Below are 25,624 nucleotides of genomic sequence, written 5' to 3'. Positions count from 1 at the left end.
GGCGCGGGGCCGGCGGGGCGGGGGCCCTGGAGGAGGCGGGCCGGCGCGGGGGCGGTCTCCTCCCCTTGCTCTGACGCGGGCCGCGGCTCCCGAGGAGGATGGACCCAGCTCTGCGCTCGCCGGGGCTTCCCCGGGCTGGAGAGCGCGTCTGAGTGCGGCCGCCCGCCGGGCATGGGGAGCCGCTTCCCAGGCGGCTGCGGCAGCGGAGGAGGATGCTCTGGCCGAGCCGAGGTGAGGCGCGGCGGGGCGCGCGGCAGCCCCGGAGTTAAGCGCGGGCAGGTGGCTCGCAAAGACGCGGCGCCGGGGAGCCCACGGAGGGCTAAGCGGAGGCCCCGGGCGCGGAGGAGGGCTCCCGGGCGCGCCTCTCGGGAGTTTGGCTAGGGGTGCTGAGAGGATGGCGCCTGCAGCAGTTTCCCACCACTTGCTGGGAGGAAAGGGGCGATCTCTGCTTCTCCCTGGTGTGTTTCCCTCTCCCATGTCCGTACTTCTGGCCACGCGTGATCTTGTCTACAAGACACTCTTCTCTCTCCAGGACCCCTGCACCCTCCTCCCCTCCGCAGTCCCGGCTCTTTCCATTTCCGAGCCTGCCTTCTCCCACTCCAGAGCCTGATCTGTGCTCCTGAAACCACCTCCTTGCCTCGCTGGTGACGGCCCCTGGTCAGACCCTCTTCCCCACTTGGCCCTTTTACTTCGGGTCCTCTGTCGACTCTGTTCTCTGGGGCTGGTTCCCTCCTTTCCACTCCCCAGGCGCCCGCCACTCAGCTACCTGCTCCCCAGCCCCCTACCGTCTCTCTGCTCCAGACTTGGGGCTCTGCCTTGGATGCCGAGCTCAGTTTTTTCTGCTGGGGAAACTTTAAATCCCCACGGTTCGGCTCATAAAGGAGCCATAAAAGGGAGTCCCAACTGCCCGAAGAGCTTAGAGCCCGGGAGTCCGAGATGGGGGGAGGTTGTGTCGCAGCGTCAGAAAGGGGCCATTGGGTGAGTGCATAAAGTAGATTTCAAAACCAGGGTGACAAGCGCAGGCTGGACTCTGCCTCCGCGGGCTGCGTCCTGCCACGTATTGTGACCCCTGCTGGGAGGGCGCGTCTTTTCTGCGCACTTTTTAAGGTGCTTTTTATTTTCTCTGTTTTTTCCCTCTTTTTTGGCGATGCTTGTGGACCGGAGGGGAGGACAGGGGGCAGGTGGGCACAAGGTAAAAGTGCCTGTCGAGGCCGAGGCCACTTGGCTGCTGCGTGGTCTCTTCCCGGGCCGGCCAGACGGTGTCTATTTCACTCCGGGGAAACTAACCCCAACCCCCAACTGCACCGCACAAGTCTTCATTGTTGGGGGTCTGTTGGGGGCACTTCCGCCTGGGCCGGGAGAGTCTGCAGGAATGGGGTGGGGTTGGGAGGCCCGGGGCGGCGGCGGGCGGAGTAGGGGGCGCCGCAGCGCGGGCATCTGTGCGCCCTGGTGCGTGTGTCCGAGGCGGGGGTGCGTGCCTGCGGAGGTCTGGGCCTGCGTGTGCGTTTGGTTGCTGGCGTCTGGGTTTAGCTGTTAGAGGGGCGAGTCGAGAGCTTGCAGAAACGAGGGCTCCTTTCTCTGCTCGGAGCTGGACGCTCGGGCGAGGGGCTACCAGGCAGCTCGCCCTGCGCCGCAGCACCGGAGCAAGACGCCTCTGCTCCGGTAGCTTTTCTCTCCCTCCCGCTGGTCCATTAGACGCACTTTCACAGTGTTGATGGTTTTGAATAAAGGCTGTGTGGGGGTTCCTCTACACTTCACAACACTTAACATGTTTTCAAGTAATCATATAAATTAAAGGTGGCTTGCGTTCAGAACCCCCTAATTATCCAGTTCACGTTTGTACATTTATGTGTCAATTATAGGTCTTGGGGAAATCCATGGAATTATAAACCATCCCCACCCTCTGAATTAGCACCCATTGTTTTTATTATCTCAGCGATGAGTGTGGATTGAATCCTGAATTGAGCCTGCGGGGAGATAGACAGGGGTTGGATGGGGGGAGGTTAGAGGGAGTGGGAACAGCCCCCCCCCCAATCTCTTTCGCTCCCTATCCTGACAAGGCTTGGTGACAATTCTGGAAACTGAACTGAAAGGGATCAAAGATTTTCTTGATTTCCTATTGAGAAGGGCGACCTAATCAAAGCTGGATAAAAGTCAACTTCTAAGCAATCAGAAATTGTCTGCTGAGGTCCCTGATTGAAACCCGAGCATTCAAATGGAGTATTGAATAACTCCCAGAAATGGCTTTTGAAGCTCTATTGTTCTTTTCCATATACAGACACACTCTGAAAGGTTTAGGAAGTTCAAAACGCGTGGTTTGAAAGGACTGACTTTGTAACTATTTGGCACAAGGATGAGAAAAGAGGCTGAGGTGGGAAGTGTAAACGTGCTCTCACTATCTTCTCGGGAATAGTGCTGCTATCGAGGGGGAATTTGGTTCTGCACATAAAGTTGGCAATTAAATCTCTTTCCTAAAGCAGATTTAGAAGATGATTTTTAGTAGGGTGTTTTTTTTTTTTTTTTTTGGTGGTTTGCTTAAGGCCTGAATAGGCATATCTGAAACATTTAATCATGTTCATTGTATTCAACAATAAAATCTGAATAAAAATTACTTACTGTTGATGATGCTCAGCTCACAAGCTGTTTCACAGTATGTTTCATTTGCAAGACACACACCATTGTGCGAGGCTGCTGGGAAGAGATCCTATCACTTTTGTTCATTTTCTCCACCCTGGGCCAGAGGGGAATATGCGTCTTCACTCCCCTTTGCCCTCCAAAGTAATTTTTCTTAAAAGGGTGGGTGTTTGGCGTGGTATCTGATAGCACCCATCTGAAAAACTGCCTTTAGTGGATTTTTGGATGCTTGGAGCCAACCTGCAGGCGGGTGAAGAATCTAATGGAGGCAGCATTTCATTTTGATCATTTACTAAAGTCAAACATTTTGTTTTTACTGAGGTTTAATCCTTGTCTCAAACTAATAAAGCAAACAAAGCAGGGAAATCACAGTTTATGTCTTTTAGATGGCACTTTAAGTAAAAGCATAAATTGAAGAGTGTTGTCAGGAACTTTAAATATTATTTAGGGTTTACTGTGAAAAAGAATTTTGGATAAGTCACTTAACCTTTCAGAACCCCACTTCCATCATCTGCAAAACAATATTACCTACCTCCTGGGTCTTTTATGGGGAAGATCAACTCATTGAGCACAGCTTTGGCACAGAGCAGGATTCCAAGAGAGTGGCAACTTCTGTTAATAGACAGCATGGGATTCTGTCAAAGAAAGAGTGTCCCATTTGGAATTGGGAGACCAGGATTGAATCCAGCTACTTCCTGACTTTGTGACATTTGGCGAGTCACCTCATATTAATAAAAAAGAATAATTATTAATAATATTTATGGAGTACTTCTAAGCACTTTACATGTTTATTAACGTTTTATAATAGTATGTTATTTAATCTTTAAATGACTCCAGGGAGTGGATACTTGTTTTCATTTCTGTTTGATAGATAAAGAAACTGGGGCACAGGGAGATTTGGGAACTGGCCTGCAATTACACAGCACATAAATGATGGAACCAGGATTGAAACCCAACCATCCCAGCTTCAGGGTCTGCCCTGGAGCCACAGTGTTATATGACTTCTGAGTGTTGAGGTGATCCCTGCTCTCTCCCAGGTTGGTTGTAAAATTTAATGGGGAATAATGAAATAGTAAGGCTTTTATGGGAGGAATCTACATATTGTCCCATTTTTTTGATGTTAACATCACAAAATGGGTGCTGCTTTATTGCCCACAGGGCCTGAGGCTGATGTAGATTTTTGTTGTTGTTGTTTTGATGTAGGTGTTTTGAACACTTGTGACTCTGTGATCACCACCAACAGGTGTTAGTAATATTGATTCACATTCATCTGCTTTGTGAAAAATTTATTAATTGGTTAATTAATTAGTAATCAATTAGTAAATAATCAATTAGACAATTAGTAATGCAGAAACTGCATGACTGCTCTTGTCAGTTACTATATGTGATAAGCAGACATTCTCAAACTGAAAGGTGGTATATAGCAGGATGTAAGAAGTCTGGACTCGGGATGGCGCCTGTGGCTCAGTGAGTAGGGCGCCGGCCCCATATACCGAGGGCGGGGGGTTCAAATCCAGCCCTGGCCAAACTGCAATGAAAAAGTAGCCAGGCGTTGTGGCGGGCGCCTGTGTTCCCAGCTGCTCAGGAGGCTGAGGTAAGAGAATCAAGTAAGCCCAAGAGCTGGAGTGAGCTGTGTGACGCCAGGGCACTCTACCAAGGGCAGTAAAGTGAGACTCTGTCTCTACAAAAAAAAAAAAAAAGAAGTCTGGACTCGCACGGGATTTCCTGGCTACAGATTTCACTTCCACCAGCTCCAAAAGCTGTGTGGCCTTGCCCAGCGTAGCTAACTTTTCTGTACTTTGGTTTCCTTTATAACAAAACAACAGTACCTACCTCCTAAGATTACGCCATTACAGAAATTAACACAGAGTGCCTAGAATAGTACCCAGGATATAAGTATGTCACCCTTTAAATGAGAAATGTAGGTATAATATTGATATTAATGTTACCCTTTAAATGACGTAAAAATCCTTCCCCTACATAATCAAAATCATTTTTTTTTTTTTTTGTCATTGATATCCTGAGTTAAGTATGTTAATAGCATCTGGCCTGTTTTTAAGAAGAGATATATTTTAGGATTTCAGGCAAAGGTTTTGTTTTATTTTATTGGAAATATTTCCTTGAACATTTCTGCTCTAGGCGATGAGGAGTTTTGGAAGTGTCCTTCATGCTGAACTCTGAATGCCACAGTCCTGTGTAGTCATTATTTTAAGGAAGGTAATATGACTTTGATTGGATTCTAGAGGTGGATTAGTCAACTCTCGCAATTTATAGATTGGAAAAAAATGATTGATGATACATAATTTTACAGTTGAGAGGCACCAGCGCAACCCAGCATTCTTGGACTCTTTGTCCAGTGCTCTTCCACTAGACCAGATTGTCTCCTGTACCAGGATAGAGAAGTGACTTGAAAATATAAATAAAATTTGGCAGTGAAGGTGTTGTCAGGCTCAGAGCATGAGCCAGCTAGACATGCTGTACTGAATAAAGAGTGTTAGCAGGAAAAGAAAACCTCTCCTCTGCGATATACTGTGTTTATCTCCGTGAAAACTAGCGCTAAACTCAATCTATGAAACACACATCAGGATGTGAACTCATGTGAAGCAACTAAACCAACCCCTTATTCTAATGCATCACCTGAATATTTCCCTTTGGTTGGAGAGCAAATGTTCAGGGTTCTTTTTCTGTGACATACTCCTGGTATTTTTTTCTTCCATTTAGCTATTAGGGGAAAGTTTTGGTTCAGGAATCATAAAACTCCTCTGGCTTCTGTTTCATGAAATGTGTAGCATAGTCTATCAGAAAGAAATTGCCAGCTTGCTTTTATTATTATTATTTTATTTTATTTCAACCCAACATATAACCAATCTATGATGCCAGTGGGGGATTCTCATAAACAGAAAGGAAAACAGAAATAAAATTCTGCTGAACGGAAGAGCTCACAGCTGAACTGATGAAAGATCTGTGGAAGCAAAGGTGGGTTGTTTAGCTTAGGGGATATCGGGAGGAGCAGACCCTCTCAGATATCTGTAACTACTTCGCAGTGAACCCCTGGTCAGCAGTGTTGACCACCTGTAGTGAGTCTTGCAAAATTACCATCCCCGTGTGTCTGCTCAGAGCTTCATATTGAGTTCTGATCGTTGGTCAATCTCCCCATCTCTCTCTCTTTTTTTCCCTCACTCTGTGGCCCTGGACAGAGTGCTGTGGCATCACTGTAGCTCACAGAAACCTCAAGAGGTTCAGGAGATCCTCTTGCCTCAGCCTCCTGAGTAGCTGGGACTATGGGCTGGGACCACAGGCTGGGACCATGCTTGGCTAGCTTTTCTATTTTTTTTTTCTTTTTTTAGTAGAGAGGGAGTCTCACTCTTGCTCAGGCTGGTCTTGAACTTTTGAGCTCAAGGGAGGGAGTGTTAGCCTCCCTCCCAGAGTGGTAGGATTACAGGTGTGAACCACTGCACGGGGCCATGTCTCTCCATCTCTTGACTGGACTCAAGATCTGTAGGTTTACTATCCATTCCTTTCCTGCCCATCCGTTTAGCCATCTCGTTCTTTGCTCTCTCTCTCTCTCTCTCTCTACCTTTCCTTGTTTCTGTTTCTATCTTTGTCTTGGTCAGTCTTTAAGTGTATTTGTTTCCATCCTTGGTAGTAATACATTTGAAAATAAAGACTGAAAAGTTGGGAATTTGCCTTAAGAGTATCTGGGAAGTTGAGGAAGGAAATTCTGGTCATGCATATAAACATCACTCCTATGTCCATTCGATAAATATTTACTGAGCCCTCACTGTGTGCCTGGCTCTGGCTCCGTGGCAGGCGTTGTGAAAGGGCCAGAGATTTCCTGCAGCAAAGACATTCATTTGACTCATGAAGAATTTTCTAAATTCATTAGAACCTCTGACTTCAAAGATCATTTCTCAATGTCTTTGAAATAGATGGGGGAAAATGTTTGTAGGGCATCACTTAAGATTTTCAGGAAGAGTTAATTCTATCATGAAAATAATGCATTTAATTTGAAATGCAGAATATAATATTAAGACATACTAAAAGTATAAATACACTAATAAGTTTCATACCTACCACTCAGCTAATGACATAACCCTTCTCTTATCATATGTAACCCCTTCCTGCCAGACAGTCCCTATCATAAATTTGATGTTCATCATTCTGTATAATTCTTTTGAATATATTTTGCAGAAGCACAAATCTTAAAAGAATTATATTGAATTCTCATTCAGTTTCTAGCCAATCATGACATGGGCGATAAGAAAGAAATAGTATTTTGTCCAATAATTGTCCTTTATTGCCATTTATAAATTGTTGGGGGAGGGAAATGTGGCTTTTCCTTTTATTTCCAGTGTCTGGAACACAGTAGATGCTCAATAAGTTTCTGCTTAATTGAATTATTAGTAAATGTGTGCAGTCATATGTGGTTCATTAACTTAATGTGGATAAAAAGATTAGGGTAAATTAATTGTTTTCCATGGAAAATGTTGAAATTCTTTGTGATCAGTGAACTTGCAACCTATGTTTTGTTGCAGTATTTTAGTTTGTAATCTGGATTTGGAAGTGAATAATAATAATAATCATCCATGGAAAGTCATTTCTGTGTTTCATTGACATCTCTTAGAATCATTAACAATAGCTACTTATTTACATCTGTCCTATTAAAATAGTTGATTTAGTAGAGCAATCCACTTCTGTTACAGGAAAAATTACAAATAGAAACGCTTTCAGCCAAAAAGGAAATTTTAAAATGACAATGCTGATTAGTCATTCATTCTCCTGACAACAAATACTTCGAAGCCTTAGGAGGGTCTTATCCTTGGGGTGTCAATGTCAGGAACAGAGTGTTATACAGCAGAACCTCCATTGCTGACCACATCTCTACGCTGACCACCTCCTGAAGTTGACCTAATTTCCGTAGAGTGGACATGCGCCACGTGTATATCTCGGCATAGTTGGGGTGGTTTCTTATGTTGACCACCTCTGTATGTTGACCAGTTTGTTGTAGTTCCTTGGGTGATCAATTTACAGGGGTTCTGCTGTCATTAACTATTCTCGTGGCAACACAACGATCTTTCCTGGGACATAGAAGGAACATCCGCTTGAAAAAGTCTCCATCACCATAAATGTAAGTCATACTGGGGGTGATATTTTCCTTTGTTGTTATTCTTGGCTATATGCGTATATTACTGTATCTGTCTCAACATGTAGTGAATGGCAGAATATTGGCAAAGAATGCATTCTGGGAAGAACAAGAGCAGAAATCACGAGGGGACATTTTTGATGCGAAAGCATGTGGAAGGTAGAGCATTAGGTTCTCCCGTGGGGTTAGAAGTTGATCATGGCAGAGGATTTACCCCTTCCTTCTTCTGCGTTGGCTTTTGCTGGTACAGATTTCTCCTGGTGGTTTTGGAAGTCGTAGTTAAATCCCAGCAGTGAGCAGAACCAGAGTAAACTTGGCAGTGTGAATACCATGAACATACTAAAAACACCGCACAGAGGTAAGGAACAGATGCTGGGCAATGCTGTTCCCCGTTGATTGCTTAGGACCCCGTTTTCCCGAAAATAAGACATCCTCCGAAAATAAGACCTAATTACAGGAAAGAGAAGACGTCCCCTGAAAATAAGACCTAGCGCATCTTTGGGAGCACACCTTAAAATAAGATTTATTTTCGGGGAAACAGGGTAGAAGATTGCTTAATAGCACTTATGATGAAGGGCACAGGATGGTGCTCGTCTTGAACTGCAGGCCACGTTATTCTGAGCGATATTATATGCACACCCAGGAAAAGTCCTAAGTGTATACCATAACCGTGCCAATACGCTCCAGGTTAAACCAGGAGTGGATAAAATCAAAGATGGGCCAGCTGTGGGCTGAATTCGAGCTATGGCGTGTATTGTTAGAACCTAGTTCCAATGAAAGCAAAAAGGTTATTTATGCCTTTGGGAACCTGAATAGATCTATAGACCCCAGAGAAGTTGGGTTCTTGCCAATTTTCTGCTATCTGACTTCTTAATTTTAATGTAGTTGAATTTATCAATCTTTTCTTTTATGGTTAGAACTTTTTATGCCTTTTGTTAACCCTGATGTCATGAACATATTCTCCTTTGTTGTCTTCTAAAAGCTTTATTGTTTTGTTTGCCTTTTAAATTTTGGGTTCTGTAATTGTGTGTGTGTGTGTGTTATGAGGTAGGCCTTCTAATTTTCTTTCATGTGGAACAATAACTTTCATGGAACTTTTCAGTCCAAACCAGACTTCACTGTAGCTTTATAGTAAGCTACAAAAAAGGTAGCTTACTTTTTCAAAAGTCCCTTGGCTTTTCTTGGCTCTCTTGTCTTCCATATACATTTTAGAACCATCTTTTAATGTTTAAAAAAACCTTTTGTTCAAAAGAATCCTGTGTGCCTACCTTAACACTTTATTAGTAAAAACTTTAGAAATTATCTGAGCCCTCAGCAATTTGTAATTTTTTTGCTGGTGAGAGTCTTACTTTGATGTTGATAGCTGCTGACCTATCAGAGGTGATGGTTGCTAAAGGTTGGGGTGGCTGTGGCAGTTTTTAAAGTAAGACAACAGTACAATTGGCCACATTGGTTGACTCTTTCCTTTCACAGACGATTTCCCTATAGCACATGGTGTTGCTTATAGCATTTTACCTACAGTAGAACTACTTTTTTTTTTTTTGGCCGGGGCTGGGTTTGAACCCGCCACCTCCGGCATATGGGACTGGCGCCCTACTCCTTGAGCCACAGGCGCCGCCCAGTAGAACTACTTTCAAAATTGGGATCAATCCTCTCCAACTCTGCCACTACTTGATCAATTACATGTATATAATATTCAGAATCTTTGGTTGTCATTTTGACAACATTCCTAATATCTTCAAGATGAACGGATTCCGTCTCAAGAAACCACTTTTCTTTGCTTATCCGTAAACAGCAATTCTCCATCCATTAGCGCTGTATCATGAGATTACAGCAATTCGGTTACATCTTCAGGCTCCACTTCTAATTCTCATTCTTTTTCTGTTTCTACCAAATCTGCAATTACTACCTCCACTGAAGTCAGGACCCCCTCAAAGTCAGTCATCCATGAGGGTTGGAATCAATTTCTTACAAACTCCTGGTAATGCTGATAGTTAGCTCTCCTCCTATGAATCATGGATGTTTTTAATAGTTCTCCAGCAGTGACTCTTTTGAGGTTTTCAGTTAACTTTATCCAAATCTATCAGAGGAATCACTGTGGCAGCTGTACTCTTACAAAATGTATTTCTTAAATAATAAGACTTGAAGGTCAAAATTACTTCTTGATCCCTGGGCTGCAGAATGGATACTTGTTAGAAAATATGGAAACAACATTAATTTCCTTGCACATACCTGCTACAGCCCTTGGATGAACAGGTATATTGTCAGTGAGGAGGAATATTTTGAAAGCAATCTTTTTTTTTCTGAATAGTAGGTCTCAACAGTGGGCTTAAAATATTCAGTAAACCATGCTGTGAACAGATGTGATCCAGGCTTTGTTATTTTATTTACAGAGCACAGGCAGAGTAGATTTAGTATAATCTTAAGGACTCTAGGGTTTTCAGAATGGTAAATGAGCATTGGCTCCAACTCAAAGTTATCACCTGCATTAGCCCCTACCAAGGCTGTCAGCCTGTCCCTTGAAGCTTTGAAATCAGGCATTGATTTCTTCTTTGTAGCTGTAAAAGTCCTAGATGGCATTTTCTAATATGTACGTAATCCTCTTTTGTCTACAGTGAAAATCTGTTGTTTAGTGTAGCCATGTTCACTGACGATTTTAGCTGTATCTTCTGAGTAACTTGCTGTAGTTTCTACGTCAGTGCTAATTGCTTCACCTTGCACTTACATGTTATGGAGATGACTTTTTTTCTTAAACCTCATAAACTAATGTCTGATAGCTCCCAACTTTTCTTCTATAGCTTCCTTACCTCTCTCAGCCTTCACAGAAGTCCAGAATTAGGGCCTCGCTCTGGATAAGGCTTTGACTTAAAGGAATGTTGTGGCTGGTTTGGTGTCCTATCCAGATTACTAAAACTTTCCCCCTATTGACAACAAGACTATTTCCTTTTCTCATCATTCATGTGTTCACTAGAGTAGAACTTCGAATTTCCTTTAAGAACTTTTCCCCCCCCTTTTTTGCATGAACAACTTGGCTAACAACTTGGTGCAAGAGGCCTAGATTTTGGCCTCTCTCTGCTTTTCATATGCCCTCCCCACTCTGCTTAATCATTTTTAGCTTTGGTTTAAGGTGAGAGATAAGTGACTCTTCCCTTCACTTAGAGGCCATTGTAGGGTGATTAGTTTGGCTAATTTCAACCTTGTTGCATTTCAGGGACTAGAGAGGCCCAGGAAGAGGGAGAGAGATGGGGGTACAGCCAGCGGGTAGACCAGTCAGAACACTCACAACATTTATTGATTAACTTTGCCTCTCAAATGGGCCTTGTTTGTGGCTCCCTAAAATAATTTCAACAATGATATCAAAGACCACAGATCACTCTAACAGATACAATAATAACTAGAAAGTTGGAAACTTTGTGAGTATTACCAAAATGTGACGCAGAGACAGGCAGTGAGCACATGCTGCTGAAAAATGGGACTGTGAGACGCACTTGCTGGACGCAGGGTGCCACCCACAGACCTTCAATGTGTAAGGAACAGGGCAGTGGCCACGAGCAGCCAAGTGAAGGGCAGTCAGACAGGGTCTGCTGTAGGTGGTGCTTTCCATGTTCTCATTTCCCCCCCAGAGCAGAGCTGTGGCTCGCGCAGCACCACTCTTCACAAGGTCACCGGCCTCTGCTGCAGACTGGTCATGCAGAGGGCATTAAGGGGACAACATCCTTCATCCAGTGGGCCAGCGGGAGGGTGGGGTAAGGAAGGGGTTAGTGATGGGGGATGTACCAGAGCAGGGCCAGGTCTTTTGTTTAGGTGGCAGAGGCTTTTGAAAGACGTTTCTGGATTTCCCCTGGGGAGAGTGAGATGTGTGAAGGAGGCACAGCTCCCTCCTGTTTAGAGGCCCTGTCCGGCTTGTGTAACAGGTGTGGGGGTGTGGTCTGGCATTTCAGGCCTGCAGTAGTCATTTGGCAGCCTGAAGGGAGAGTTTTGGCTGAGATCACCATTCAGGGAATATTATTCCCTCTTTCAGGTGAAGAGCTGCAGGTCTAGAGAAGTGAAATGATGTGTCCTGGTCATCAGGTTGAGCTAGAAGAGAGACCCAGCTCTGTTTGGTTCTCATCACATTGACTTAAGATCTTTGTGCTATGATGATAATATAGTAAAATAGTGGCATACTGGCAGGGTTATTCTATTTGAGTAATGCCATTACGTGTAGAAATTTTAATTTGTATCTGTAAAAAAAGGGCTACTGCGAGCGATGTCTGACTGTGGCCCATGTAGTGATTATTACCTGGCAATAACCCCCCCTCCTCCATATCTTGGTGCAATTAATCTTTTCACAATTCTCCTCCCATTCTCTTTTCCCCATTCAAATAATATTTGTGTTTAAGGACCTAGGGCAAATACTCATTTCTCCCTACAAGTTACCACTTAGAACATGCGTGTTGATAAATTTCAAATTTCTGTTTTCCCCTGGGCAAAAGTTGTACCTTTTTCTTTAATTCTCATATCTGTCATCAGCATGTTTCATTGTGATTTCTGGAACAAAGATAATGTATGGAACTAGTTTAGGTTGATATAAAAGAGGATGTCACATATAAAACAAGGTTAAGGAAAAGGAGAGCTGACTACCTAGTTATGACTTAGTTACCCTGATCACATTATATATTTTCTGTTTGCTATCTGTGGGTTCACAGGAGTCAGGCCAGATTTCATTCTGTGGACTTTGCCTGTTCCAAACATATCGGTGGAGAGGGAAGTCTCGATTTGTTTGAGTAGCCATAAATCAACATGTCTGGGAGTAAGAGGGGCCGAGAGGAAGGGGACTTGAGGGACTGGACTATCGTTGCTTTCTTGACAAAATAAAGGTCATACGCTGTAGGCTTCCTCTGAGTTGGATGTGTCTCTTTCTGAGGCCTCTCGGGTACCGATTTAAACGCCACACTTGATGATGTCTTCATGCCTTCTGCTCTACACCTGTTAATCTGGAGTCCTCTAAAGTTTGAGAGCTTCTGAAGTGCCTTCTCAAAAAAAGTCACTATAAATACTTGCTACCCTTAGTTTTTAAAGTCTAGAGTAGGTTTTTTGCAGGAGAGGGGAAGACGTTCCCATAGTGAGCCCATGAAAACAAAATAAGGGCTTTCTTTAACCATTTCCTTCGAGACGTGTTTTTGTTATTCCCAAGGTCTGCTTTTTTCTTTCCATTGCTGTCTTTTTCTGGTCTTCCACCCTCTCTTATTTTCTGTCCTTTTATCCTCCAGTTTTGTCAAAGCAAAAGAGTTCCCTGAAATCAGCTATAACCAAAGACTGGCTCAAGGTCAGTCCTCAAGGTCTGCAGTGGGATTTTCCAGTTAACAGGGTGCGCTTCGCTCTCGCTGTCTCACAGCCATCATTTCATCAGGGGAGGCAGTATTTTGCTTTGCATGTGGTTGAGAGGTGGACTTCCTAGTTCCTTGTCAGGTCCCAGAGTAATCAAAGAATTTTCTATGTGTGATTTTGCACTTGGTGGATTATCCGATGCTGGTTTAAAATTAGCCTTCAGATTGAAACGTGGCCAATTTTACGTGTCAGGGTAAATCTGAACACAGCGACAGCCACACTCCCACGACTCTACACACAGTTTGATAATTTTAATGACGTCTGCTGTATCCGTGACAGCCCCGTGATCTATACCAGGAGTGTAATAGGAGGAATTTAATATAGGAGACTAGTTGCAAGGGTGTTGGAAGAGCCGGAAGTGTGATAATGCAGCAAAGGACAGACGTTAGTAGCAGCGGGAAGCCGAGTTGCCTACGGATCTGCAGGCATCAAGGAGGATATAGTGTCATTAGCACCCAGGAGGAGGGTCCACTGGGGGGGCAGGTGGAGCCTGGAGGCCACACTGGGAAAACTGCCAGGAGTCTGGGCTGCTGGGAGCGGAGCAGAGTGCATGTGTGAGAGGCCACCTCCCGCACCCAGGGATGGGCTGGAGCTGGGAGGAGAGACTTGCCGCTTTCTGGGGAGGCTACCTTGGAGCAGAAAGAGACAGAAAGGGGGAGAAATACTCTAGCTCCTCCTCTCTGCCTCCTCCAGGTTTTTCCCTCTGGAGGTCAACAGCCTGAGATGTGGAGTTAGGATCAACTTCTGCGACGTCCAGCAGAACACAGGAAGGGCCGAGGTGGACTGGAGAGAGACAGGCAAAGCACACCTGTTCACAGAGCGGGAAATGGGTGACTAGCAGAGAGCTTGAGGAGAGGACAGCAGTGGAACACTGGCTTTGGGTGGGCTCCCCTTTCTTTCTTCTTCCTGTTCTCTTACCCTCACTTTCCCCCGCAGAGAGTTGACGGTGCCACAGCTGGCAGGAGGCTCTGGGTTGGCAGTTGGGCCTTGTGTGTGCAGGCGCCCCAGGGAGCAGCAGAGCAGCAGCAGGGCCACACGGTCCCTTCCCTTTTCTGCAATTCCAGAATCTAAAAGGTTCTGAAAAGTCAGAGTTTTTGATAAGTCATTTAGTGGTAAAATCTGACCAGACCTGAACTGACGTCAGGCTACTTAACATCTTCATAATCCCTCTGAGCGGGAACAGGTGTCCCTGTGCTCCGGGAGCATTAAGGGGTTTGATGACAAGATGTCATCTCGAACCTGGGTGGGGACATTACAAGTAAAAGGTAACGATGTGGTACAGTGTCTGCTGCCTTTCTCAAATCCAAGATAAAGTGCACATTCTCAGCACATCAGACCCCCAGGGATTTGATAAGGGATGAGGGACTGTGAACTTATACTTTCCGAGGACAGAGGGAGAATGAATGGAAATGTGGTTGCTCCCTTGCAGGTCTGGGGCAGTGCTGGTGGCATCCCATGGCCCCGTGTCAATGCCTTTAGCCTGGCAGAACAGCCTACGTGCTCGGTAGAGGAGCAGACTTTGCGTGGGGAGATGTGGCTGGTGTGCGGGGTGTAAGGTCACCCGAGGCTTAGTAGTAGAGCCAGAACCATTTATTTCCCCTTTGCAGTGAGTGATGTTTGTTTTAGGTCTTATTCTTCGGTCCATTCAAACATTTAAATGTTTGACATTTAGAGGTAATAAAGGATGCCAATGGGTGAATGGCTTGGTAAATCCACACACCAGCTGCCATAATCTTACATTTGTGTAGGATTTCATACGCGTACAGGCATGCGCGTGCACACACACACACACACACACACACACACACACATGCTCTTCAGATGCCTCTTGCTTTGATCTTCAGAATAGTCCTAAGAAACAAGCACCATCACAAGCCCCATTTTAGGAGATGGTCAAACCAAGGCATGGCTCCTAAGTAGCTCCAGGACCATGGAAAACTCCTTCCCTCTCTTCTTCTTCTTTTTTTTTTTTTTGTAGAGACAGAATCTCACCTTATGGCCCTCGGTAGAGTGCCATGGCATCACACAGCTCACAGCAACCTCCAAATCCTTGGGCTGAGGCGATTCTCTTGACTCAGCGTCCCAAGTAGCTGGGACTACAGGCGCCCACCACAACGTACGGCTATTGTTTTTTTTTGTTGTTGCAGTTCGGCCGGGGCTGGGTTTGAACCCGCCACCCTCGGCATGTGGGGCCGCGCCCTACCCGCTGAGCCACATGCGCCTAATCCTCAGTCAAAAAATAGGTTCTTAACAGAGTTGCTGTGTAAATCCAAAGAAGTAACACACACAACCCGATTGAACTGTGCCCGGTGCTCGCTGGCAGGCTGCAAACACTTGCTCCTCTCTCCCTCCCCTCCACCTGCAGAGGTGACACACACTGCACAGTGTTGTCACACAGCTTTTCACCGACAAGGACATGCTTCGAGATAAATGCAGAGAATTCGGTAGTCAAATGATGATGAACTCCCTCGCTCTGTGCCTGTTTTTTTTTTTTTTCAACTTTAAAGGAGGGGCTCGAACTAACAGTCCCCGTATGCTGACTTTCTCTTTCTCCCTTCAAAAACAAGGTCGTGATTGGCTGTGCCCTTAGTAGCCCCTATGGCCTTCACCGTTCAGGAGACAGGTTGACGTTTTGTTTACTCCATATCCGGCTGGAGAGGGGAAAACAAGCACCATCTGCTGTAGAAAGTAACTTTCTATCCCTGGAGCCCACGTGGGACCTTACCATAATTCACTTTAGACGGGACTAATAAAATATTTTTGTTTTTCTGAGTATTTTGCAAGATTAATAAAGGTGCATTCTTGGCAGGAAGTTTATTCATCCATAACTTAGAGAAAACTCCAGAGGAAGAAGATGGGAGATGTGCGGGTGTCACTAGAATTAAATTCTGCGTGTCTGTTACGTGAGGTCTCTTCTAGCTGCAATCCCAGGTTGCTGGTATAAGGGTGACTTCATCTTTGACATGATCTAAACCAGCAATTATTTCGTTTTATTTTAATTTGGGGGGGAGGGTGTGACGTAGTAGATGGAAGCATATGGAACAATAACAGCCCATAGGATTCTGATCTCCCCCATTCCCTTGGCTGCATTTCAGCTCTGCTGGACAGAAAGGCTTCACTTCTTGGCAGAGGAGCTGTGTGTTCTGAGTCTCTATGATCTGTCACTTGGTGGTGGTGGTGCTAGTGGCAGTGACGATGTGATGGTAAGGATAGTGGCACAGGGAAGGAGAGGTAATGGCTACCGAAGTGTCCACTACAAGAAGTGATCTTTTATGTGAAAGGGCTCCGTGCTCAGTCTCTTCACCTGCTCATTGTTTATTGAGCTGCTGTGGGGCCCTGAGCACAATGAATGTGGTCCTGTAAAAGACACAGACGTTCTTCCTCAGGGAGAAACAGGAATAGTCAGAGGAGCACAAATGAGCAGGTGATGCGGTGGCTAAGTACAACCAGAAAGGCACTTGCTGAAGTAAAAAATAATATAGCAGGATGAATTTTGCCAGGGTAGCAAAAGGTCACCATCCAAGCTAAGCATTTGGGGGGTCACTTGGAATTTGCTGGGGAGTCTTTCATGTAATTCATAGGACCGGGTACTGTGCTGGGCTCCAGGCTTTACAGCGTAAAGTGTGATGGAGAACTGTCGCTGCCCTGGGGAAGTCGAAGAATCAGCATTCTCCGTTAGGGGACAGTAACAAAGGCAGCCTCACACCCAGGGAGTCCTCGGTGATTTCTCTGGAGTGGATCAGAACGTGGTGGTATGTTGGGAGCTGGGAAGATGAGGATAGGAAGGTTCTCAGGGCCAGTTTGTTGAGCAGCTTGTCCCCAAGTATTAGCCTTGAGTTTGTGGTTGTGGACTTGGGGTTGTAATAGCCTTGTCTTTGTGTAACCTCTGCAGGTAACTTGATTCTTCTATTGCCTGGAGTCCAAGAACAGTCCAAGAAGAAAGATAGTTATGTTTGTTTAAGTGAAGTAAGGATGTGCATGTATGAGGTGTGGTGTATTTTAATGGTCTTTCAGGTGTCTCCTGTTACAAGAACTGCAAACTCAATTGCCCATGAGGGCCAGGCAGTAGTGAGTGAAATGGTCTGGGAGGCGACTGGAAAGGGCAACGTGGGTCTCCAAGGAATGGATGGTGGTGGTAACAGAATGCTGGACTCCTGTAGGCTTTGGCTTCTTCAAGAGAAGTTACAAATCTTGTTTTGCTGTGAAATCCCTCTGTTTAAAAATTTGGCAGTAAATCAATTTAAAAGAAACATTTTATGGGCTAAACATAACTGGTCTAAGGGCCGTTTTTAGCTATGAACCACACACTAGTGAATTCTGGCCTATTCTTTATAATTAGTATGTTATGACTACATGAATCTCCCACAAGTGGAAATCGAGTCGGTATACCCAGGGGTAAATTGGGCCATATTTGCCAAATGAAAAAATTTCTTCAAAACAGTGGAATGGTACAAACGGGTCCTCATTCATTTCTGTGTTTACTCAATCCTCTTGTTTTTCTTGATGGAACTCTTCCGTGATATGGTGAAAGCGTCAGTGAAACCAGTGTCCACAGGAGTTCTGGCGTGTTCTTAGCTGTTTGCTGGGCAGCAGTGGGGTTTGTTATCTGTCCTCGGTCTACAGCTGCTTTAATTCAGCTCCCTGTCTGCTGCTACCGAGGGCTGATCTTTGTCGTGAGCAGATGGGTAGTTTTAGGGTCTGTAATAACAGCTTTCTGTGGCTTTCTTATTTAGGGTTGAAACTCCCAGCCATTAAAATATGCACATTTCAAACCAGAGTGAGAATATGAGCAACTTAGTAGTTACTGTGGAATTGAGTGACTGTCATAAATATTTATTTATCTCTTTTCATAGCTAGCATAAAAATGTTAGGATATAAAAAAGTTGCTCACTATAAAAACAACAGAAAATGCATTGGCTATCCATCTCCTGAATGCGTGTGCCTCTTTGGGTTTTCATTAATGTCTAGCAATATACTTTGAGAAATTAGATTTGAACAGCTTTAGCAGAATATGAAAACTCCTAGTGTTCATAATTAGCCCGTTTTAAGCAAGGATCCACGGCATCCAGCCGCCTGGTTTTAACCATGTAGTGGCTGTAGTCAAATTCAATGAAATTTTCTTTCAGAATTTTTTTTCTCAGGAAGTGTTTTCTCCCTGGTTTAGTGAAGTCAGAGAACACACAACAAAAAGCCTATAAGAGAAAAAAACGTTGCTTATTTTTCTACCCCCGTGGCAATTACTGTTTATGTTTTCAGTTCCAGAGATAAAAAGGCTGTAGGGTATGAGGTCAGCCCGGCGGGGGTTTCGGTCCAGTCTCCTTCATTTACCTAATCTTGCCAATGCTTATTTTTCTGGAATGGAAATAAAGATATTATCAATGCCATCTGCTATTTTGATTATTAAACCAAGTAATGCATTTAAGCCTGGCACTTATCACATAGAAAACATTTTAAGAATTAGCTGTTATGATTATTTTTCTATACATTTTGCTGTAGACGGTTTACTTTGTGAAGATTATCCTGTTAATATGTTATTATTCTTATTATTATTTTGGTTAAAAAAAACTTCACATTATTCCCATATCTCTTTAAACAACACTTTTTAAATATACTGTTTATGGTTATGTAATATTTTTTACATGTCTGTATCATACTTTAACCCCTCCCTTTGTAATATTTATTTTATTTATTTATTTTTGAGACAGGGTCTTATTCTGTTGCTCAGGTTAGAGTGCTATGGTGCCAGCATAGCTCGTAGTGACCTCACATTCCTGGGTTCAAGTGATCCTCCTGCCTCAGCCTCCCGAGTAGCTGGGGCTACAGACATCTACCACAAAGCCTGGATAATTTTTCTATTTTTAGTAAAGACAAGGTCCCCGTCTTGCTCAGGATGGTCTTAAACTCCTGAGCTCAAGCAGTTCTCCTGCCTCCGTCCCCAGAGTGCTTGGATTATAGGTATATACTCCACACCTCACTTAATTCTTTTATTTAAAAAAATAATACTTTGATGGCTATCTTAATTCTTGGGTGAATACTTTAATTCATTAATCTTTGGTGGCGGAAGCTTGATTTTCTGATTAGTATAGTGACTGCATCCCACATCTGGGATGGGCAGAATTATTACCAATGTTTCCTGCTAGAACTTTTACCAATGGTGGAAACGTTCTGTTGTATCTGTGCTGTTCAATATGGTAGCCCTGGCCACTTGGCTATTGAATATTTAAAATGCAGCTGATGTGATAGAGAAAGTGATTTTTCTTAAAATAAATTTTGCCTAATTTTAGTTTGAATAGCCCTGATGTGGCTAGTGGCCACCGTACTAGACCGCAGGGGCTTATATAGTTCTGCTTCAAAGAGTAGAGACTGGAGCTTGGATTTTCTTTTTCTTTTTTTTTTTTCAGCTTCAGTTTCCTGGGACACTGACCTTTCTTTTTTTTTTTATTAAATCATAGCTGTGTACATTGATATGATCATGGGGCATCATTCACTAGCTTCACAGACCGTGTACCAAGTTTCACATATACCCTTGTAAGATGCACCGCTGGTGTAATCCCACCAATCCCCTTCCCTCTACCCACCTGCCCCCTCCCTCCCCTCCCTTTCCCCCTTCCCCCTATTCTTAGGTTGTAACTGGGTTATAGCTTTCATGTGCAAACCCTAAATTAGTTTCATAGTAGGTCTACATACCCATAAAACGTGTAGTTTTTCTATTCTGTCCTTTTTCCTTTTTTGGTGTTATTTTGTCTTGTTTTGTTCTCAGCATTACTGTAAATATAGTCCAGTACAAAATAGTGAAGACAGAATCATGAGGATTGGCAATAGTTTTCTCACTTTCTTTTTTAAAAAAATCATATTAATAATACATTTTTAAAACATCAGCAAGATGTAATATAACTTTTAAGTCACAAAATAGTGAGTAGAAACATGAAACCAATTGAAATTTATATTCAAAATTCCCCAGTACATTTACCTACCATTTATTTTATTTTTAATTATTTCAAACTATTATGGGGACACGAATGTTTTTGGTAGCATGGATTGCTTTTGTAATGCTTGAGACAGGGTGGTAAATGTTCCTGTAACTCAGATAGTGTTCAGTGGCCCCGTGGGGTTGGCTTTCCCCTCTCTTCTCCCTCCCCGCTGCTTGATATCCACTGAATTTTACCCCCCACCCCCCGACTCAGGTACATCCTTTATTTCCAATTTAATAGCAAGCGGGTACATGTGGTGGTGGTTTTTCCATTCTTTAGATCACTTCATTTAGGATAATGTCCTCCAGGTCCATTCTTCTTGACCGAGTAGGATTCCACAGCACACGGATATCACATGACCCACTCATGAATGGGTGGGCACATGGGTTGATTCCTCATCTTTGCAATTGTGAACCGTGTTGCCCTAAAAATTAGAGTGCAGGCATCGTTATGATAAAAATGACTTTATTTCCTTTGGGTAAACACCCAGGAGTGGAATTGCTAGATCAAATGGTAGGTCTCCTTTTAGTTCGTTGGGGGAATCTCAATAGTGTTTTCCAAAGAGGTTTTACCAGTTTGGAGTCTCACCGATAGTATATCAGTGTTCCTTTCTCTCTGCACCCAGCCAGCATCTCTCTCTCTTTCTCCCTCTCTCTCTCTCTCTTTCTCTGGATTTTTTAAATAAACAAAATTGGGATAAGGGGGTATTTCACTGTGGTTTTCATTTGCTTTTTCCCGATGATTAGTGGCATTGAGCATTTTCTTATATGTTTATTGGCCGTTTGTGTCTTTTCTTTGAAAAGTTTCTGTTCATGTCTTTTGCTCACATTTTAATTTTTTTTCTTGCTTATTTGCTTGAATTCTTTGTAAATTCTGGTTATCAGTCCTTTAGATGTACAGCTTGTGCATATTTTCTCCCATTCTGGTGGTTGTCTATTTCCTCTTTCGAGTATTTCCTTAGTTATGCAGAAGCTTTTTTTTTTTTTAACTAAATGTATTCTTATTTTATTTTTATTAAATCACAGCTGTGTACATTAATGCAGTCATGGGGTACAATGCGCTGTTTTTATATACCATTTGATACATTTTCATCACACTGGTTAACATAGCCTTCATGGCATTTTCTTAGTTATTGTGTTAAGACATTTATATTCTACATTTAGTAAGTTTCACATGTACCCTTGTAAAATGCACTGTAGGTGTGGTCCCACCAATTACCTTCCCTCCACCCATCCTCTCCCCGCCCCTCATCTCCCTTTCCTCATATTCTTGGGCTATAATTGGGTTATAGCTTTCACATGAAAGCTATAAATTAGTTTCATAGTAGGGCTGAGTACGTTGGATACTTTTTCTTCCATTGTTGAGATACTTTGCTAAGAAGAATATGTTCTGGCTCCATCCATGTAAACATGAAAGAGGTAAAGTCTCCATCTTTCTTTAAGGCTGCATAATATTCCATGGTATACGTCTACCACAATTTATTAATCCATTCGTGGGTCGATGGGTACTTGGGCTTCTTCCATGACTTAGCAATTATGAATTGGGCTGCAATAAACATTCTGGTACAAATATCTTTGTTATAGTGTGATTTTTGTTCTTCAGGGTATATACCTAGTAGAGGAATTGTAGAATTGAATAGGAGGTCTATTTTCAGTTCTCTAAGTGTTCTCCAAACATCTTTCCAAAAGGAACGTATTAGTCTGCATTCCCACCAGCAGTGTAGAAGTGTTCCCTTTTCTCCACATCCACGCCAACATCTCTGGTTTTGGGATTTTGTGATATGGGCTAGCAGACATCTCTGGTTTTGGGATTTTGTGATATGGGCTAGCAGAAGCTTTTAAATTTAATTAAGTCCCATTTATTTATTTTTATTGTAGTTGTGATTGCCATTGGGGTCTTCGTCATATATTCTTTGCCTAGGCCGGTATCAAGAAGAGTTTTTCCAGTATTTTCTCCTATCATTCTTATGGTTTTGTGTCATACATTTAAGTCTTTTATCCATCATGAATTAAGTTTTGTGAGTGGTAAGAGATATGGATCCTATTTCATTCCTATACATATGATTATCCAATTTTCCCAGCACCGTTTCTTGAATAGGGCTTCTTTCCCTCAGTGTATGTTATTGTTTGCTTTGTCAAAGATCAGTTGGCTGTATGTGGATGGTTTTATTTCTGGGTTCTCTGTTCTGTTTCATTAGTCTCTGTCTCTATTTTTGTGCCAATACCATGCTGTTCTGGTTGCTGAAGCCTTGTAGTATAGTTTGAAGTCTGGTAATATGATGCCCCCAGATTTGTTCTTTGGCTTACACCTATTCAGGCTCTTTTCTGGTTCCAAACAAGGTAGAATTATTTTTCTAGATCTGTAAAATATAATGTTGGTATTTTGGTGAAGAGTATTTTGAATCTGTAAATCACTTTGAGTGACATGGACATCTTAACAGTGTTGATTCTTCCAGTCCTTCAGCGCGATACGATTTTCCATTTGTGTGTGTCACCTGTAATTTCCTTCCTAATTTTTCATAGTTCTCTTTGCAGAGATCTTTCCTCTCCTTAGTTAAGTAAATTCCTAGGTATTCTTTGGTTTTTGTGGCTATTGGAAATGGTATTGAGTCATTGATTTGACTCTCAGCTTGACTGTTATTGACATATAGGAATGCTACTGATTTGTGTACAATGATTTTGTAACCTGAGACTTTGCTAAATTTGTTTATCAGTTCCAGAGTCTTTAGGTAGAATCTTTGGGGTTTGGGGTTTTCTAGATATAAGATTCCTTTTTTTTTGAGGCAGAGTCTCATTATGTTGCCCTTGGTAGAGTGCTGTGGCATCACAGCTCACAGCAACCTCAAACTCTTAGGCTTAAGCGATTCTCTTGCCTCAGCCTCCCAAGTAGCTGGTACTATAGGCACCGGCAACAGCGCCCGGCTATTTTTTTGTTATAATTGTCATTGTTATTTAGCAGGCCCATGCTGGGTTCAATCCCACCAGCCCCCGTGTATATGGTCGGCGCCCTAGCCACTGAGCTACTGGTGCCAACCCAGAGATATAAGATTCCTTTAACCCCTGGTGCAGTCTCAAGAGACTGCAGTTTTTCCTCTATATACATCTTTTAATTTTGATAGAAGGTTGGCAGAGAGTCCCTTTCAAGCCTGGTACTATATTAAAGTAAAAGTTTAGGTTGTTAATGACAAAAACTTCTGTATGACTCAGTCTAAAAAGGAATTTTCTTGGCTGGCATGGTGGCTCATGCCTGTAATCCTAGCATTCTGGGAGGCTGAGGTGGGTAGATTGCTTGAGCTCAAGAGTTCAAAACCAGCCTGAGCAAGAGTGAGACCTCATGTCTACTAAAAATAGAAAAATGAATCAAATGTGGTGGTAGGTGCCTGTAGTCCCAGCTACTTGGGAAGGGGAAGCAGGAGGATTGCTCAAGCCCAAGAGTTTGAGGTTGCTGTGAGCTATGATGCCATGGCACTCTACCCAGGGTGACAAAGTGGGTTTTTGTCTCAACAAAAAAGATAAAAAAATAAAAAGGGAATTTCTTGTCTCACAGAACCAAGATAGGCATAGTCTAGCTATAGCTGAACGCTCAGCCAGCTGTTTGCACACCTCCACTTGCCCTTCTCTTTGCTGTCTCTGTTCCTAGGCTTCCCCCAAGCAGTGGCAAAGCTGGCCACTCAGCAACCCTAGGAGGAAAGAAGGCTTTTTCTCAGAGATCTTCAGAATGGCCTGATGCTGGCTCTCAGGGGACCTGTCCTCGTCCCTAAACCAGTCACCACAGTTAGGTTTGAGGTGGTAGAATTTGCTATCCTTGGCCAGGACTGGACCTCAGGGCTGCCTCTGCAGCCAGAGGGTGAGGTCACCCCACTAAACTTCATGGAATAAAACTGGGATGAGAAGATAATTCCCAGCAGGAAAATCATGATGGGAAATGCATATTTAAAATAGTTTTAATTGACCCATGCCTTTGAAATCTTGGTTCCTCCAGTGCTCTTTCAGGAAAGTCGGTTTGTTGGGCAGGGAGAGGGAGGGCAGCTAGATTTCCTATCCCAGGAATTGCTATCAATTCACATAGTGTGCTTTTATTATTTAATGGAACCATTCTCTTATGCAGAGGCAGGGTCCTGAGATGTGTCTTCCAGTCACCAGAGTGTGGGGTGTTTGGATTCTCTCTGTGCTGTAACAGTGTACTCACAAGTTAATTCCTTCTCTCTAGGAAGAAGGTAGCTATGCCCCAGAGAATTAACAATGTAAGCAAATCGAAGCATCTATTATGATTATTTTTCTTCATGAATAAGGCAAGGATATATTGCCTGAGCTTCTTCTTACAAGGATGTGAATCAGAGCTGATGGGATTTGCTTGTCAGACTCTTGATAATCTAGGAATCGGGTAGAGTGGGCACTTCAGTCCCCAGCTGCTGTCTTCTTCAGTACCTTGGGACTTCTGGGTGTAATTAAACCAGCCCTGTTAGTAATTACAAAAAAGGACTCCCTGCCCTTAAATGTGGCTGTAATGTGTATTAGATCCTTGTTAAATCATGAAGCTTATGTATTTAATCTGTAGAGTCCATGTAGAAAATATTTTATTAATATTGCAATTTTCGGATTCAACCCTTTGTGTAGTAAAATCTGGTGACTAAAACAGTTTCCTGTTTACTGTTCTTGCTTAGCCTCGTAAGAGATGTTGAAATTTTGTATCACCATTTACGGCAATTTTCTTTTAAACTCTCCGGCATAAAGCATATCAGCAAATTAATATTTCCTGACTATAAGATGAGATTGACCTTGTAGATATAAGTTCATTTCTTGTTCTAACATCTACTGTACCGTGAAATTAGGAGTCTTTTTCTTTATCTCTCTATTTTTTTACTTCATTTTCTTTGTGGCAGGAGTGCTAATGTGTTATCAGCTTTTACCTAGTGAGTCACTTTTGTGTAATGATGTCATTATACAATGTCATGAACACGGCTTACTTTTTAGTTTGTTTTATTCCATCTGAAATCATAGATGGGCTTTCCATGTTTAAAAAGGACCTAAATGATGAAGCTCACTCTTGGAAAATCTTTGTGGCCACTTGTACTGGAGTCACCTGGCAGGCTGTGTCGCAGAACCAGGGTAGGACAGGCCATGTGTGTTCTAGCCTCAGGTCATCCAGAAGATCTGTGTGCCCTTGAACTACTTACATGACCTGTTCAGACTGCATATTCTCAACTGGGAAACAGGTGGATGGATATCTTTAAGATCCCTGCCTATTGTTACACTCTGTACGCTTTCTTTATCTCTGTGTGATAATTCCTGATAACTAGTGTATAATTAGGGTTGTGGATATACACACGCTTGCAGAAGGCTTCCCAGGGTCCCCTGACTTAAGCACTCTCCTTTTCTTTCTTACAATCCTTTTCACAGCTGACATAGTATAGTTAGAGAAGGCATTTTTATGTCTCGCATTTCAATGCTGTGAATTCTTTGAGGTCAGGTGTCTTTTCACATGTTTTTCCATAAGTGAAACTCCT

At 43.2% G+C, this 25,624-nt stretch overlaps 1 protein-coding gene across 7 annotated transcripts in view; it reads left to right on the top strand.

The window, feature by feature from the left end:
- The window catches only part of DAB1 (DAB adaptor protein 1), a 1,288,157-nt gene that overhangs the window by 841,995 nt on the left and 420,538 nt on the right, over window positions 1-25,624 (top strand). The window contains exon 1 of one of the 7 annotated variants that reach the window (XM_053575147.1): window positions 95-231. The exons of the other annotated variants lie outside the window; for them this stretch is intronic. The gene's annotated coding sequence lies outside the window, so the exon portion shown is untranslated. Of the gene's footprint in view, window positions 1-94; window positions 232-25,624 lie in introns of those variants that run through there. 7 annotated transcript variants of the gene reach the window in all.

Source organism: Nycticebus coucang, chromosome 22 (assembly GCF_027406575.1).
Source record: "Nycticebus coucang isolate mNycCou1 chromosome 22, mNycCou1.pri, whole genome shotgun sequence".
NCBI classification, from domain to species: Eukaryota; Metazoa; Chordata; class Mammalia; order Primates; family Lorisidae; genus Nycticebus; species Nycticebus coucang.
Note: the sequence above shows the minus strand (reverse complement) of the source record. Positions and strands in the feature narration are given on the sequence as shown.